General features: G+C 38.0%; 1 pseudogene; it reads left to right on the plus strand.

Annotated features, from left to right (window-relative positions):
• Positions 1-11681: 11681 nt before the first annotated feature.
• Positions 11682-15213, plus strand: LOC115301635 (annotated as a pseudogene).
• Positions 15214-15308: the final 95 nt, after the last annotated feature.

The raw sequence follows: 15308 nt of genomic DNA on the forward strand, positions 1-15308 counted from the left end.
GACTCTTAAATATAGAGAACAAACAGGGTTGCTGGAGGGGTTGGGGGAGGGGAGGTGGGCTAAATGGGTAAAAGGCATTAAAGAATCTACTCCTGAAGTCATTGTTGCACCATATGCTAACTGACTTGTAAATTAAACAATAAATAAAGTTTTAAAATGCAATAATCATGTCTGAAAAGAAATAGAAATATTTTTCTAAACTGACTAAGTTCGTTTATCCTGTGTGGCCTTAAAGAACTATGCTAGCACTTTAGGTACTCAGGCCAGAGCTATATCCTGGGCTAAAATATTAATTTGTGTCTGTCTTCCCTCTTCTACATCCTTTAAACACCACGTTTTAGTTCTTGTCCTTTCTCTTATCTTATTTTCTCAGCTCTTCAAACAATAAAAACTTGCCACTATGTGGCCTCAGCATATTGTCTGAAAGAACTCTTAAGATATGGCTCAAACAACTAAACAGATACAAGTGAAATGTAAAAAGTCCTTCCTTGCAATCTCCAAAATGGGGTGAAGGCACCCAGGTGTTGTGCAAGATGATGCACTCATTTATGATCAGATGATGACACAAAGACTTTTCTTAGTATTTAGGTACTGACATTAATGCATGGGTTGACACTTCGGGTCCACACAAGTCATGCATAGTGTTTAGTATCCTCTGTAAAGATTGGGACAGTCACAGGACAGAAGAGAGGGCAAAGGACCCGTATTTGTCTCCTAGGACTTTCATAACCATTACCACAGAATTGGTAGTTTAAAACAACAGAAATTTATTCTTTCAGAGTTCTGGAGTCCAAAATAACGGTGTCAAAGTATATCTAGGAGAGAATCCTTCTTTCCCTCTTTCACCTTTTGGTGAAATTCTTGACTGGAAAGGCTTGACATTCCTTGACTTGTAGATATTTTACCCCAATCTGAGCTTCTGATTCCTATGGTCTTCTTCCCTGGGTCTCTTCTTTCTGTCTCTTATAAGATACCCAATATTGAATTTAGAGTCCATCTAATCCAAGATAACCTCAATTACATGTATAAAGACCCTTCTTCTGGGCTTCTGGGCAGACATAAATTTTGGGGGGAGGAGAGGCCATCACCTTACTTTCAGAGTAATGAAACACCTTCCAGCATGAATGTAAATGGTTAGGTAGATTATAGATCATATTATCTAGTTTTAATCAAGTAAGTCTTCACAAATTAATGGGTCAAATTTTTTCAGGTAAAAAAGCAACAGATTGACACAAGAATCATGCAAACCCAAGAGAAAAACAATACAAAGCCTTACCCTTCTTCCATCAGCCCTAGAAAACTGTGATGACATAGTCATACCTAACAAGTAGACCAAATCTTTAAAATTATCAGGGCACCTGAGTGGCTCAGTTGGTTAAGCATCCGACTCTTGATTTCAGCTCAGGTCACAATCTCACGGTTCATGAGTTTGAGCCCCATGCTGAGCTCTGCACTCAGTGTGGATGCTGCTTGGGATTCTCTCTCTCCCTCTCTCTCTGTCCCTTCCCTGCTTATTTTCTCTCTTTCTCTCTCTCTCAAAATTAGTAAACATGTTTAATAATGTTTAAAATTATCAAGAAGTTTATTTGAAATATGGATTTATATCTACCACTATTAACAATAAATCTTATATATAGGTTTTGTTTATTGAGATTTTATTTATTGAGATTTTAATGATGGTATGAAGTCATCACAACTATCAAGACATATTAAAATTTAACACTCCCAGCATGAAGACAGACATCCATAATTTTTTCAGTCATGTTTAAAAGTCACCCTTATTCTTTTATTCCTTGGTAGAAATCAACTAAAGACACACACACACACACACACACACACACACACACACACACAGAGGATATGGAGACAAAATAATATGCCTTCCTGTATAAGTAAATAGGAGCTTTAGAAAATTTATAGAACATGCACCTGAAATCTGGAAAAAATAAGAACTAGGAATCTATACATGATGGTATGTTTTCTCTAAATTTCAATGGAAGTGTAAAGTTTCTCATTTCTAATATGAGTTAGTATACTGTACTTGCTAGATTCTATTTAAAAATAAAAGACATCAAAACTAGTTTTCTGAAAACAAACTAACTTTCTATGCATTGTAGAATTTAAAAATGTATTGTAAAACACATTGTTGATAGAAAATAAGATCTTTAATTTTTTTAATTAGTAGTTTTTCCCATAAAGTTTACATGACATCATTAATAGAACAACTATTTGGGCTAGAGTAAAGAAAAGATTATGAGGAAAAATTACAGAGATAGGGTCACACTTTTAATCCATTCACTTCATTGTTCACAAGCAAGCAATGTCAGCAAAATAAAATCTAGAAGTACACAAGGTACTGCAGGAAGTCACTGTGCAGTTCATTTTTAAAAAGATCTTTAAAATACAGTGGCGTTCTCACAGGACCTCAGCAATGAGATCAGGGGTAAGCAAGAGAATCAGTGGCACGGCCCACGGTTATATGTGTTGTCTTGCATCAAAGTCTTGAAAAGAATTGTTGAACTTAAAGATGGGAGGTGCATTTTTTTTTTCTAATAGAAGACACATGTTCGAAATTTGCTAACCTTTGCATGGACACGTAGCACCTGGGAGTATGCCACCGAGCAACAATTTCAAAAAAGTTTTAATAATGAGCAATTACAAATATTTTGAAGATTGATGAGAAGAAAGTTGTTTAAAATGACTGTTTTTCAATGTTTCTACAGTTACATGCACTTGTTATAAAAGAGTAATATAATATAATTTGTACTACTTATAAAAATTCATATCTGCACACTTTAAAAGCTTGGGAACATTCTATAAAACATCAGATCAGTACTCCTCAAACCTGTCAGGATCATCAAAAACAAAGAAAGTCTAAGAAAACAAGGAAAATTGTGTCAAACTCTGGAAAGCCTAAGGAGTCATGTTCTATCTTGGGACAGAAAAGGGACATTAGGTAAAAACAAAGGAAATCTAAAAGATGTATGAACTGTATATATCACATATGTCATATGTATGAAGAGAAGAGAGCTGGATTCTCATACTGCTCTACTCAATCTATTGTGATAGCGCATGTCACATAGCTTCTGGAAAACACTGTATATTCATGAGAGAATGAGCATAAAAAAGGTAAGTAACATCTTAGCAATATTGTGAAAGTAGTTTTGAAGCCATGGGCAGAAAGTGTCCTGGGCACCTCAGGGACCCCTGGACAATACATTGAGAACTGCTCATCTAGGGTACAGACAGTGGAATGAATGTCTATGGCAGGAGGTAGGACAAAATCACTGAAGGAGAGAAGTTCAAAAACTGAGAGGCTGGAGTTTTAGAAATCACCAGTAATTATGGTAGGGACTGTGTGGAGAATGTGGCAGTCTGCCAAGAGCTGGAAATCTTTAAAGCATTAGTGGGGGTAAAGTAGAAAAAAGGGTAAGCCCTCCTGGATGACAACACAATTAGGTAGTGACTTGTAGAGTCTTCCTTTGGTAGTTCGTTGAATTTAAACAAACTTACTTAGAGGAAATGTTCAGCTAAACAAAAATCAGGAAAACTCATTACTTCAATGTTTATAGAGTATTAAATATGACAATGCCAAAAAGGACCCGGGGTTTAAAATGCTTTTGAATCTTTCCTTGCTGCAATTTCTGCACATTTATATTTAACTGATAATTATTAATTTCAATGACTATGTTGCCAGCAGATCTGGATAATGCAGCTAGCCATGGTTTTCATTCTCTTGACACCCTGTAAATCTCCTACTATGGAACAACAGGCCAATAAAATAAACATTACAATCCTTCAAGAAACAGTCAATAGTTTATAAAATCTAGACAGTGATTGACATGTCTGGTTTTATTCTCTGCCAGCTATTAGTAGCAGAGGTCAAAGAAGAATTATAAGTCAACTAAAACTTCAAATGAGCTTACATCTCTCTTTTTCAGACAAATGAGACCCATGCTCCCGGGAATGTGCAGCTCAGAAATCAAAACGACACATTTGGCTGAGCTGCAGGAATAGAGAATTGGGAATTTCAAGTAGACTTAAATGCCACACTTAGGAAGGTTTTAAAATAAATCATATCTAAATCCCAAACCTAAATTAAAAGGCAATTATTCTCTTTCAGTTTTGGCATTTCTAAAAAAATCTTAGGGCAAAAGAAGGAAGAATAGGGGAATAGGCCAAGAGAAAAGAATCCAGGGACCTCCTAGTTTCACCAATGAAAACTTTATTTAATAGAATGGGAATGATTTGTCAAGGCGACATTCACATTCCCAGAGTAATTAATTTTCATTCCCATCATTGAGCATGAAGAATTAGAAAGTACATGAAGCACAGAATTATAAATGTTCCCGGGTGAGAAATAAGAAGCACTTGACAGTATTGGTATTATTTAATGCTCACTGAACACCAGAATTGGGTCAGGCATGGTCTAGACCAAGGCAGAAACGTGCCATAAAGTCCTGTGAACCACTGTGGTGAGCTGAAGCCCTTATGTTTCATCAGTAATACTATCTGTCAATCTGAAGTAAGTAGCAATTTAAATTCTGGCAGTTGTTTGGGCATGCTTTGTTACACTGTTTCAGCAACTACACTACTGCCATAAAGCAAACTCAGCAATTGCTTAATTGATTTTGTGCCTATTAAGGATACCTGGGCTGTGACGCATGCTACCTGCACTCTGTGTACTGCAAGAAGGACTCAAGTCACAATTTACAAATGTAGAAGCCAGTCTACCACCTCTTCTTCCCTGCCCAATCTGTAGTATTTTGAAATAGTATCAAAAAGGTGTTTTATTAACAGAAGTGACAGAAATGAAAGCCAATGCACAAATATGGGTGAAAAAATCAAAGGACATTTACCCGTATTCAATTCTCATTCCTTACATGCTTATTTGTACCCCAGATATGCCATGAAATCTTGGCTCTTCTTTCCCGAGCAAAATCAAGAATAATATTTAAAGCACCATGTTCTCCTTGTTTCTATACAGCAGGATTGAGCAAACGGGAGAATGGTAATGTACAATTTATAGAGCTGAGTACAAGGAAGATCCAATGATGAAGCACTAACCCCTTAAAGGAAATAATGTATTTAGACATAACCATAGCTAGTATCATAATCCTAACTAAGAAACAAGATAATAACGACATCTGATTAAGATTCCTTTCTAGGATTCCAGAGAAACACAGGGAATGCCAGAAATCTCATTTCTGTATGATCATGCAGTCATCAAATAGGACATGGAGAATTTTCTTTCAACTGTGCTACCTCTTTCCCTAGAACTAACATGTTTTATCTACAACTGGGTCTATGTGACAGCCTGACATGACCAAGACACCTTTTATACAAGGCTCCAAAAGGAACAAACTGAAAGCTTTTATCCATTTTGCTCTTTTCAGGATATAATACGTTTTTGATGCATATTTTTAATATCATTTTCCAGTTTATCGCTCTTAATTCTTAAGAAGAATTTTTACAAGTGGGTTGCTGACTAAAGACTCACTCTAAGATACCATACCATTTTAGTAAAAAGGCCAACCACTGATAATAAGTTTACATTGGGCCCCATTCACATTACCTTCAGCACTATTTTGATGGGCTCTATAGAACCATTTTCATATGTACATAGACTTTTGAGAATGTTCCATCCTATTTAATGGTGTTTCTGTCAAATGACCGTTAATGATTGCACATTCCCAAGGTCAATTTACTTCGCTTATGTCAAGTTCAAAATCACACAGATTCAGTTCAGATTCTGATCAAAAATGATGGCATTTTAGATGATGTTACTAATTCATAAGCTAGCCTACCTTTAATTTTTTCAGGGAAGTAGATAATATACTATGTCAACATGAACCAAAAAAAAGTGATGACAAGGGAAGTAATAGAGTGTAGGAAAAGATAAATACCAAAGACAATCACTCCAAGCAAATTCTCTCATCTAAAGAACGTATCCTGTGTTTAAACAAGTGATATATTTCTAAAATGGATTGTTTGATGTTACAGTTAAGCAAGGGGATAAAGCAGAGAGTAATTCAGCTGTAGTCAGCTAGAATGTTTTTGTGTCTGGAAAGCTCTGAGCATGGCATCAGTAATGAATTTTGTGGCTTTTTGAAAAGTTTTTAAAGAATATTCATATCTATTATTTAATTTTCATCACCACCTTATAAAAGCAGTACAACAGATACTTTCATTACATTTGATAGAAGGAATTGAGACAAAGGTTTGTCTAGAGTTGTACTTTAGTAAAAATGAAGCAAGAACTTAGCTCACTGGTCCCTTGCTGGGAGAGGTTTGGGTAAGGTCATTTCCAGACCCCCAGCAATTTGAGGAACAGTATGCCCAGAATTTGAGGGCAGGGTCTCTCGCCCTCAGCACTATTGATATTTGGAGCAGGATTATTCTTTGTTGGGGGTTGGAGGGTACTCTCCTGTGCATTGCAGGGTTTACCAGCATCCTGTCTTCCACCCACTAGATGAGATTAGCACCTCCCTCCCAGTTGTGACAAATGAAAAAGTTTCCAGACATTGCCAAATGTCCCCAGGGGGGTCAAAACTGCTCCAAGAGAAGCACTGATATAGGGACAACTTTAAAGAAGTCACATGACTCCATGGTCTCAGTAGCCAAGGAAGAGAACTGGTTTGGAGACCTTTGCCATTTAGACCCCAAAAAAAGTGATGACCAGGGAAGTAATAGAATGTATTTAGAGCTATAAAAAGGGGTCTGCAAGATTGCCTTTAGGCATAATGCAGAGTGTCTTTCATCCTTTTCCCCCTGTGGGAGGAGCAAGGAATTCAGGCATATTACTGTAAGTTTGTTGGTACTCTACCAGTTCTCACTCAATTAACCTTGTTGGTGAGGGGCATCTTACTACATCTTGAGACTGCTAAGCGACTTGTCTAGCAAGCTGCACACTGAAAGTTGGACTGCCATGTGCGACTGTAGAGATTGTGCTCTTGTTAGCACAATCTACCTGAGACTGCAGACAAAGACTGACATATAACCCATGTTCCAAAGTCAAAGTATGATACCTGGCACAGAGATATATTTCTTAAGGAAATGGGTAAATTTTCCAATTCATTTAAAGGGACTATTTGGCCTACTAGTTCTACTGGGATAGGGTCAAAGGATAAGGGAAGACATGGAATGAGAAATGGGGATCGCAGGAGGGTGTCAACACTACCTCCATTTGGCATGGGTAATACCAAGGATTCAGTGGTCTACCTGGCAATGTCAACTTCAGATACAACTATGCTATATATGGACCACTGCTGGGCCTGAGAGCTTCTGCAGCAAGAGGCTGTGTGATAAACTGACTAAGGTAAAGGGAAGTGAATGAAAGGTGTCTAGAATAAACTGCAGAGATTTATGAGGAGTGAACTCTAACAAATGTTAGAGATTCATCAATAGTAGATGAAAATGAGATAGCAACCTTACTATCACCAACAGCCAACTCACTACACACAGTTTTACAAGGAAATATCTTCTTTCATTTCCTCCCTGCTCCCAGACTAAAGATTGCACATTCAGAAAATGAGGAGGAGGGTGTGAGAAGGACCCTCTAGTCCAAGGAGCTAACACCAGAAGTCTACCTGGGCTTGGACCAGAAAGCATTTTGAATTAAATATGAGACAGTAGTTTGTAAAATAAGCAGGACTACATTTCAAAACTAGGATAAGACTGTTTTAATAGTTAAATGTAACCCAAAATGATAGTTAAAATAAGATGTCTTTGGAGAGTCTGCCACCCACAGAAAAAGAGGGTTTGTCAGAACACTGTTCTTACTACTATGAAGAAAATCACTTTGCATTTATCACATAACTTGTGTCTTCTGTCATACTAATGGACGAATTCTTAAACACATATATATGTGTTTCTGCCTAAAAAATTGATCTTTTTTCTCTCATTTTTTATCCTCATAGACAATTAGGCATAATCACCTAAATAGACACAGGATTTTTAATTATCTATATCATTAAAAGGCTGTGTGTTCCCCATAGAGATTGTCAATGGTCAGTACTTCCTATTATTTCAGAATTTGTGTTAGGGTGGGGGAAGTGGTAGTACTTCATTTCTAGAATAAAATAACCAGCTCTTTAAACAATTATTATTGAAATTAAAATGATATTCAATCTTAATTGAAAGAGAATGACAATTACATATCCCTTTAAAAAATACCTTTGTGCTTTAGGTCTGTGTTTCATTCAGTGCTGTAGGTAGAAATCTAGATATTTTTATACATGGCCATTCAAGCTTGATTTAAAAATTCCTTTCCAAAGGGTTGTTCCACAGTCAACAAACAAGATATGAGCTCTCATAAGATGCCTACTTCCTATCTTTTAACCAGGCAAGACCTTAGCAACCACCTGACAGAAAAACTCATTCCTTAAGCAACCTCAGTGGCCCTCTGCTTCTCTGTAATACTGCCCAATACAGTAACCTCTTACAGCTGGCTCTGCATCTCAAGATTTTAGTCATTGTGCCACCCCCTGCTACCCCCACCATCAATGGCAGTGACTGCCAGATAGGGGAAGGGTTCTTCTCATTTCAAGAAAATTCATGACATCTCCCTAAACATTTTAAAGGAAGATAGAAATCAAGAATCTTTATATTTTTTTTACCTCCCAGCTCATTGATTTATTTGTAAATGGCCAGAGATAAAGATACTTACTAATCTGAATGAAAACAAAACACCATTCAATCAAAGATGATGGAGGTAGGAACAAAACAGTAGTTGTCTCTGTCTCTGCACAGCCCCCAGAAACACAGTCAATCTGCAAATGTCTCCCTTCTCATTCACGACTTCTAAAGGACTGTTTTTCTGTTTCTTTGTGCACACATTCACCAAACCATTTGCTTTTTACTCATTTATTCTTATCTGGGTGAAGCAGGTTCTGCTAATTGCCCAACAATATTCACTCTACGCTTTTTCCTTACAAAGAAAATCCCCAGGGCACCTGGGTGGCTCTGTGGGTTAAGCATCAGACTCTTGAATTCAGTTTAGGTCATGATCTCATGGTTCATGAGTTCAAACCCTGTGTCAGGCTCTGTGCTGACAGTGTGGACCCTGCTTGGGATTCTCTCTCTCTCTCTCTCTCTCTCTCTCTCAAAATAAATAAATAAACATTAAAAAAAAAAAGAAAAAGAAACCTGGGTAGCCCTAGTTAAAAGGTTAGAGGGCAAGAATAGGAGCTCTGCTTATTCAGCCTCCTTCTCTATGATCTTCCATCCCCTCAGCCCAGCCACAAGGCTTGCATCCTCTTCGCCAGAACCAAGAAAAGACAGCACATCCTAGTCCCTTAGTTCACTTTGTTTAAACACATGTCTCTTTTCATTAAATTGTAAAACTTTTGAGGAAAGGGTAATTTCTGATTTCATTTTGGCATTCCTAGGTCCTTGCTCTTATCCTGATGTAAAATCAGCACTTCATGGATGTTTAGTGAAAAAAAAAATAAATCAAATAGCTTCTATATTTCTATTAGCTGAGGAAAAGTAGTGACAAGGAGAATAGATTAATCGTAGGAATCTGACTTTGTTTCCTTCTCTATCTAGCCTGAACCCTCTGATTTCCTCATTACCCTGAGTTTCTCTATACCTGTTTTCCTTCGATTGTTCTTTCCCTTACAAAACCTCAGCTCTGGACAATTTAAATATTCAAACTCTATTTCATATCAGTGTTTTTAAGCACTAGTGAGACGCTAATTCTACAATAATAAATAGATGATGAACTCAACCTTGAAGCAGTTGTTGTTGTTGTTTAGATGGCTTTTTGCAATATCAGCAAAACAGATAGTTTACTAACTCACGGTATTCCAACTCTAGCCATTATTAAATCTATTTGATATTTCTACCTGGATTGTCCTTGCACATCCACTCTTCCTCTAATCAGCTTGGCCTTAGGAGTCAGTGTAGTGCCTCCAACCTTTAAGAATTTTTCCTCAACTCCTCCATCCATGTCAGGTGATTTGCTTCTGGGTTCTCATGCAGACTATGAATCCACTTATCCTAGCATTCCCCCTATTATTCTGTAACTTATTTACTTTTTAACTCCCACAATAAAAAATAAGGTCCTTGAAGGCCATGATTTTGTATTGTTAATACCTAACACAGTGTCTAGTACATGTGTACTTAATATATATTATTAAAAAGATGGAGAGATGAAAGGAAAGGAAAGAATAAGAAATGAAAAGAAGGAAGGAAGGGAAGGAGGGAAGAAGGCATTATGAAGGCACCTATAAAATTTCTCAGAAGATAGATTCATACACACTTTTTAAAAAATGTATCCCAATTATCACCTTGTACCTCTAAATTTGCTGCCAACCTTCCTAACCACACAAGCCCTTCCTGTCATACTCCCATTGCTATAGTACCAGTTTCTCCTCTGCTATACTTCAAAGAAAAACATGAAATAGATAAAATCTAAAATCCAGATGCCTTGTGTTGTCTGTTTCCAACATGCCTGTGATGATATGCCATCTTTATTTAACTCTTTTTAGTTTGCCTCACCATGCTTTTCTCTAGGAATCTGGCAATGAGTCCCTGGGATGGAGCCAGAGGTTAATTTTAGTGATGTTTCATTGCTATGTCTAAAATTACCTCTCATTGATCCCCAACCAGAATATCCCCAAAGGCTTGAGTGGCTTGACTCTTTTCCATCAATGTAGTCATGACATTACTATAGATATGAAGGGGTGACTTTACTATTGTATCACTTACGGGTCTTAGTATAGGGTCAGTAGAGACAAAGCCTGCCAGGTTTCAATATGTCCAGTCTTTCGCTTTCACATAATCTTCTGGAAATTATATGCAAATAGAACTCCTGATAACTCTTCCAACAAGCTAGGATGGGTGTTTTCAAGCTCACACCCTTGGCTCTGTCCTCTCATTCCACACAGAAGTTGGGAAGAGATTAAAATTAACAAGCACTTTTTAAAAAAATTTAATGTTTATTTAATGTTGAGAGAGAAGCAGAGAGAGAGGGAGACATAGAATCTGAAGCAGGCTCCAGGCTCTGAGCTATCAGATACAGGGCTCAAACCCACAAACCGTCAGATCATGACCTGAGCTGAAGTGGGCCACTTAACCAACTGAGCCACCCAGGTGCCCCGACAAGCACTCTTTTAAGTCTGTTCACTTATTTTGAGAAAGAGAGAGAGGGTGAGCAGGGGAAAGGCAGAGAAAAAAGGAGACAGAGAATCCCAGGCAGGCTCCACACTGTCAGCAGGGAGTACTAGTAAGGCTCAAACTCACAAACCATGAAATCATGACATGAACCAAAACCAAGAGTTGGACACTTAACCAACTGAGCCACCCAGGTGCCCCAAAAGACACTTTTATAAATGTTTCCTTGGTGACGAGGTATGTGAAGTTGTTGTGTCAGAATAAAAGGTGAAGGTAAAAGTATTTGACTTGCTATAGCTACTACAACTCTTCTTAGAGTGTGTAGTTCATTGTTAGTTTATATATGTAAAAGAAACACATAAATTAACTTTGACTAAAACTCAGTTGGCATGCATTTTGCATTTCCTTATAAAGAAGGAATGATTGATAGAAACAAGACACTTTAATATTTGTTCAATGAATTGTCATTTTGTTATAGAAAATTTAACTTTAATCAAAATTTAAACTTTTTTATTATGCTATTAATCATAATTCTATATTGCCTCCACATTGAACTTAAGATGATGGCCGATATGCAAGTAAAGATGCTCTGTAAATAATTGCAAAGGAAAATTAGAACACAGAAAAAGGACACGGACAGAAAAATGGCTTTAGAACTCCTTAATAGAGGTGATAATTGAGCAAAAGGATAGATTATAAAGAGGACAGGGCCTTGGAAACTTGCTATTGATAAACAAAAAATGAATAAAAAGACAGAAAAAGAGAAATTAACAGCTCATGAAAAATTTCTAGAAAACAAAATTAATTGTTATTGAAACTGAGAGTATCTTCTTTTTTCAAGTATCCTTAGTGCATGGCACAATAACTTCTCTGCAAATGTTATCTACCTAGGTAGGTACATGATGGGAGTGTGTGTGTGTGTGTGTGTGTGTGTGTGTGTGTGTGTGTAGTAAGTTCTCTGTAAATATTTGATAACTGAATAAGTAACAAGATGTTACAAGTCAGATATTACAGCTGAAGCACAATACAGATTTAGGTGTAAAAATTAAGTTAAAATTTAGAATGTTCAGACACAGTAGAAGTTTACTTCTTCCTTTTGTAAAATCTAATATGTGCATTCCTGATCAGTTTCTCTCTTCAGAGTTTTGTTCAAGAACTCAAACTCTTTTTATTTCATGGCTCTGCCACCTTCAATATCTAGCTTCCAAGATGTTGGAACATCTGGCTGTGCTCATCTGCATAAAGCTACCAAAATGAGAAATAGGCCAAATTTATTCCCCCTCACATTCTGCTGGCAAGAACCTATCTTCTAAACCCACTTAGATACAAGAGCAGCTGAGAAACATAAACCCCTCTCAGACAACTATTGGGATGAGAGAGTACAGGTTTTTTTGTAGGATGATTAATCACCGCTGAAATAAGTGAAGTTTGTTTGGTTGTACAATCATTCATGTTAGACTAATTAGCTTGAATTAAAGTCTCATCAGAAGAGGGGCGCCTGGATGGCTCAGTCAGTTAAGCATCCAACTTTGGCTCAGGTCATGATCTCACAGTTCGTGGGTTTGAGCCCCATGTTAGGCTCTGTGCTGACAGCTCAGAGCCTGGAGCCTGCTTCAGATTCTGTGTCTCCCTCTTTCTCTGCCCCTCTTCTACTTGTACTCTATCTCTCTCTCAAAAATAAAAAAAAAATTTTTAAAGGATCATCAGAAGAGATGAAAGAAGATATGCTATAGATTCAAATAAAGACTTAAATGATAACCACATTCTGGGACAAGTCATGCCAATTAAGCAGCAATAATTGCTTAGTCTCTTCTTGAGTTAGGTGGGGTAAAAAATTCTGTGTCTTGACCCTGTTATTACCAATGAGAGTAAAATAAATTATTCACATTTTGAAGTAGAAGTAATAGTTTCAGTCCATATCAGGGGTGTCTTGGGTCGCTCAGTTGGTTGAGCATCCAACTTCAGCTCAGGTCATGGTCTCAGGGTTCATGAGTTGGAGCCCCATGTTAGTCTCTATGCTGACCGCTCAGAGCCTGGAGCCTGCTTCGGATTCTGTGTCTCCTTCTCTCTCTGCCCCTCCCCTGCTTGTGCTCTGTCTGTTCCTTCTCTCTCAAAAATAAACATTTAAAAAATTGTTAATAGTTTCACTCCATTTCAGTTCAGCCAATTGGCTACTCTAAGTGATTATTCTCTGCCAACTGGATGCGAATGTTTGCCCTAAGGGTTGGGTTGGGGTGTGGTGGAGTGAGAAAGGGGTACTTATCTCTACAGATAAAGTCTATAATCAAAACATCTTGTGAGGCACCTGGATGGGTCAGTCAGTTAAAAATTCAACACTTCTTTTTGGCTCAGGTCATGATCTCACAGTTTTTGAGTTTGAGCCCCACATCAGGTTCTGTACTGAAAATGCAGAGCCTGCTTGGGATTCTTTCTCTTTGTCCCTCCCCCACTCACTCTCTCTGTCTCTTTCTCTCTCTCAAAAATAAACTTAAAAAAAATTTTTTTAAACCATATTGTTATTCTGGCAGAATGAAGTTCTGAGAATGGAGTACTATAGCATAAGTGCTTGGCATTAAGCTTTTGATCGCCAAGACATTTATTTCAAGAATCATTTATTTTGAGCCCCGCCCACCCACTGTAGTCTCTGAGCTTGCGACTCACGGACAGGCGTCCTTGGCGTGGAGAGGTCGGATTGCGAGTCGTCGCCTGAGTGCCTTTCATCTGAGAAGTTCAAGGCGCTTGTAGAACTTCTGGCACACAGGCAGTGGGTCTTGCAGCACATTTGTAAGCATGGCTGACATCCGAAGAAATTGGTGATTGTTGGTGATGGAGCCTGTGGCAAGACTTGCTTGCTCATCGTCTTTAGCAAGGACCAGTTCCCAAAGGTGTATGTGCCCACAGTGTTTGAAAACTATGTGGCAGATATTGTAGTGGATGGAAAGCAGGTAGAGCTGGCGTTGTGGGATACAGCTGAGCAGGAAGATTATGACCATTTGAGACCTCTCTCCTATCCGGACACTGATATTATACTGATGTGTTTCTCCATGGACAGCCCTGATAGTTTAGAAAACATCCCAGAAAAATGGACTCCGGAAGTCAAGCACTTCTGTCCCAACATGCCCATCATCCTGGTTGGGAACAAGAAGGATCTTCGGAATGATGAGCACACAAGGCGCGAGCTGGCCAAGATGAAGCCAGTGAAACCAGAAGAAGGCAGAGATATGGCGAACAGGATTGGTGCTTTTGGGTACATGGAGTGTTCAGCAAAGACCAAAGACGGAGTGAGGGAGGTTTTAGAAATGGCCACAAGAGCTGCTCTCCAAGCCAGATGTGGGAAGAAAAAATCTGGGTGCCTTGTCTTGTGAAACCCTGCTGCAAGCACAGCCCTCATGTGGTTAATTTTGAAGTGCTATTTATTAATCTTAGTGTATGATTACTGGCCTTTTTCATTTATCTATAATTTACCTAAGATTACAAATCAGAAGTCATCTTGCTACCATGTAGAAGCCAACCATGATTATTAATGATGTCCAACCCACCTGACCCCTGGGGTCCTTCTGACACCGCTCTTTAACAGCCTTCCTCTGCACTCCCACCTGACACACCAGGCGCTAATTCAAGGAATTTCTTAACTTCTTGCTTCTTTCTAGAAAGTGAAACAGTTAGTAACTTTTGTGAATTACGCTGTAACTACTTTATAACTAACATGTCCTACCTGTCATCTGTCAGCTGCAAGGTACTCTGGTGAGTCACTACTTCAGAGCTTTACTCCTTAACAGATTATATTGGCATTACTCTGTGATGGGCATCCAGTTTTTTGAAAATGTGCTCATCCAGAAAGGTCCAAGTCCATGCAGCTGTGGCAGAGTTACAGTTCTGTGGTTTCATGTTAGTTACCTTATAGTTACTGTGTAATTAGTGCCACTTAATGTATGTTACCAAAAAATAAATATATCTACCTCAGACTAGATGTAGTATTTTTTGTATAATTGGATTTCCTAATACTGATATTTGTCATCCTTACAGAAAGTGTATTGGTTTTTTTTAAAAAAGAAAGTGTATTTGAAAATAAAGTCAGATGGAAAATTCTTTTTTTTCATAATATTTTATTGTCAAATTGTTTTCCATACAACACCCAGTGCTCTTCCCCTCAAGTGCCCTCCACCATCACCACCACCTCTCTTCCCCCC

Source organism: Suricata suricatta, chromosome 1, assembly GCF_006229205.1.
Source record: "Suricata suricatta isolate VVHF042 chromosome 1, meerkat_22Aug2017_6uvM2_HiC, whole genome shotgun sequence".
NCBI classification, from domain to species: Eukaryota; Metazoa; Chordata; class Mammalia; order Carnivora; family Herpestidae; genus Suricata; species Suricata suricatta.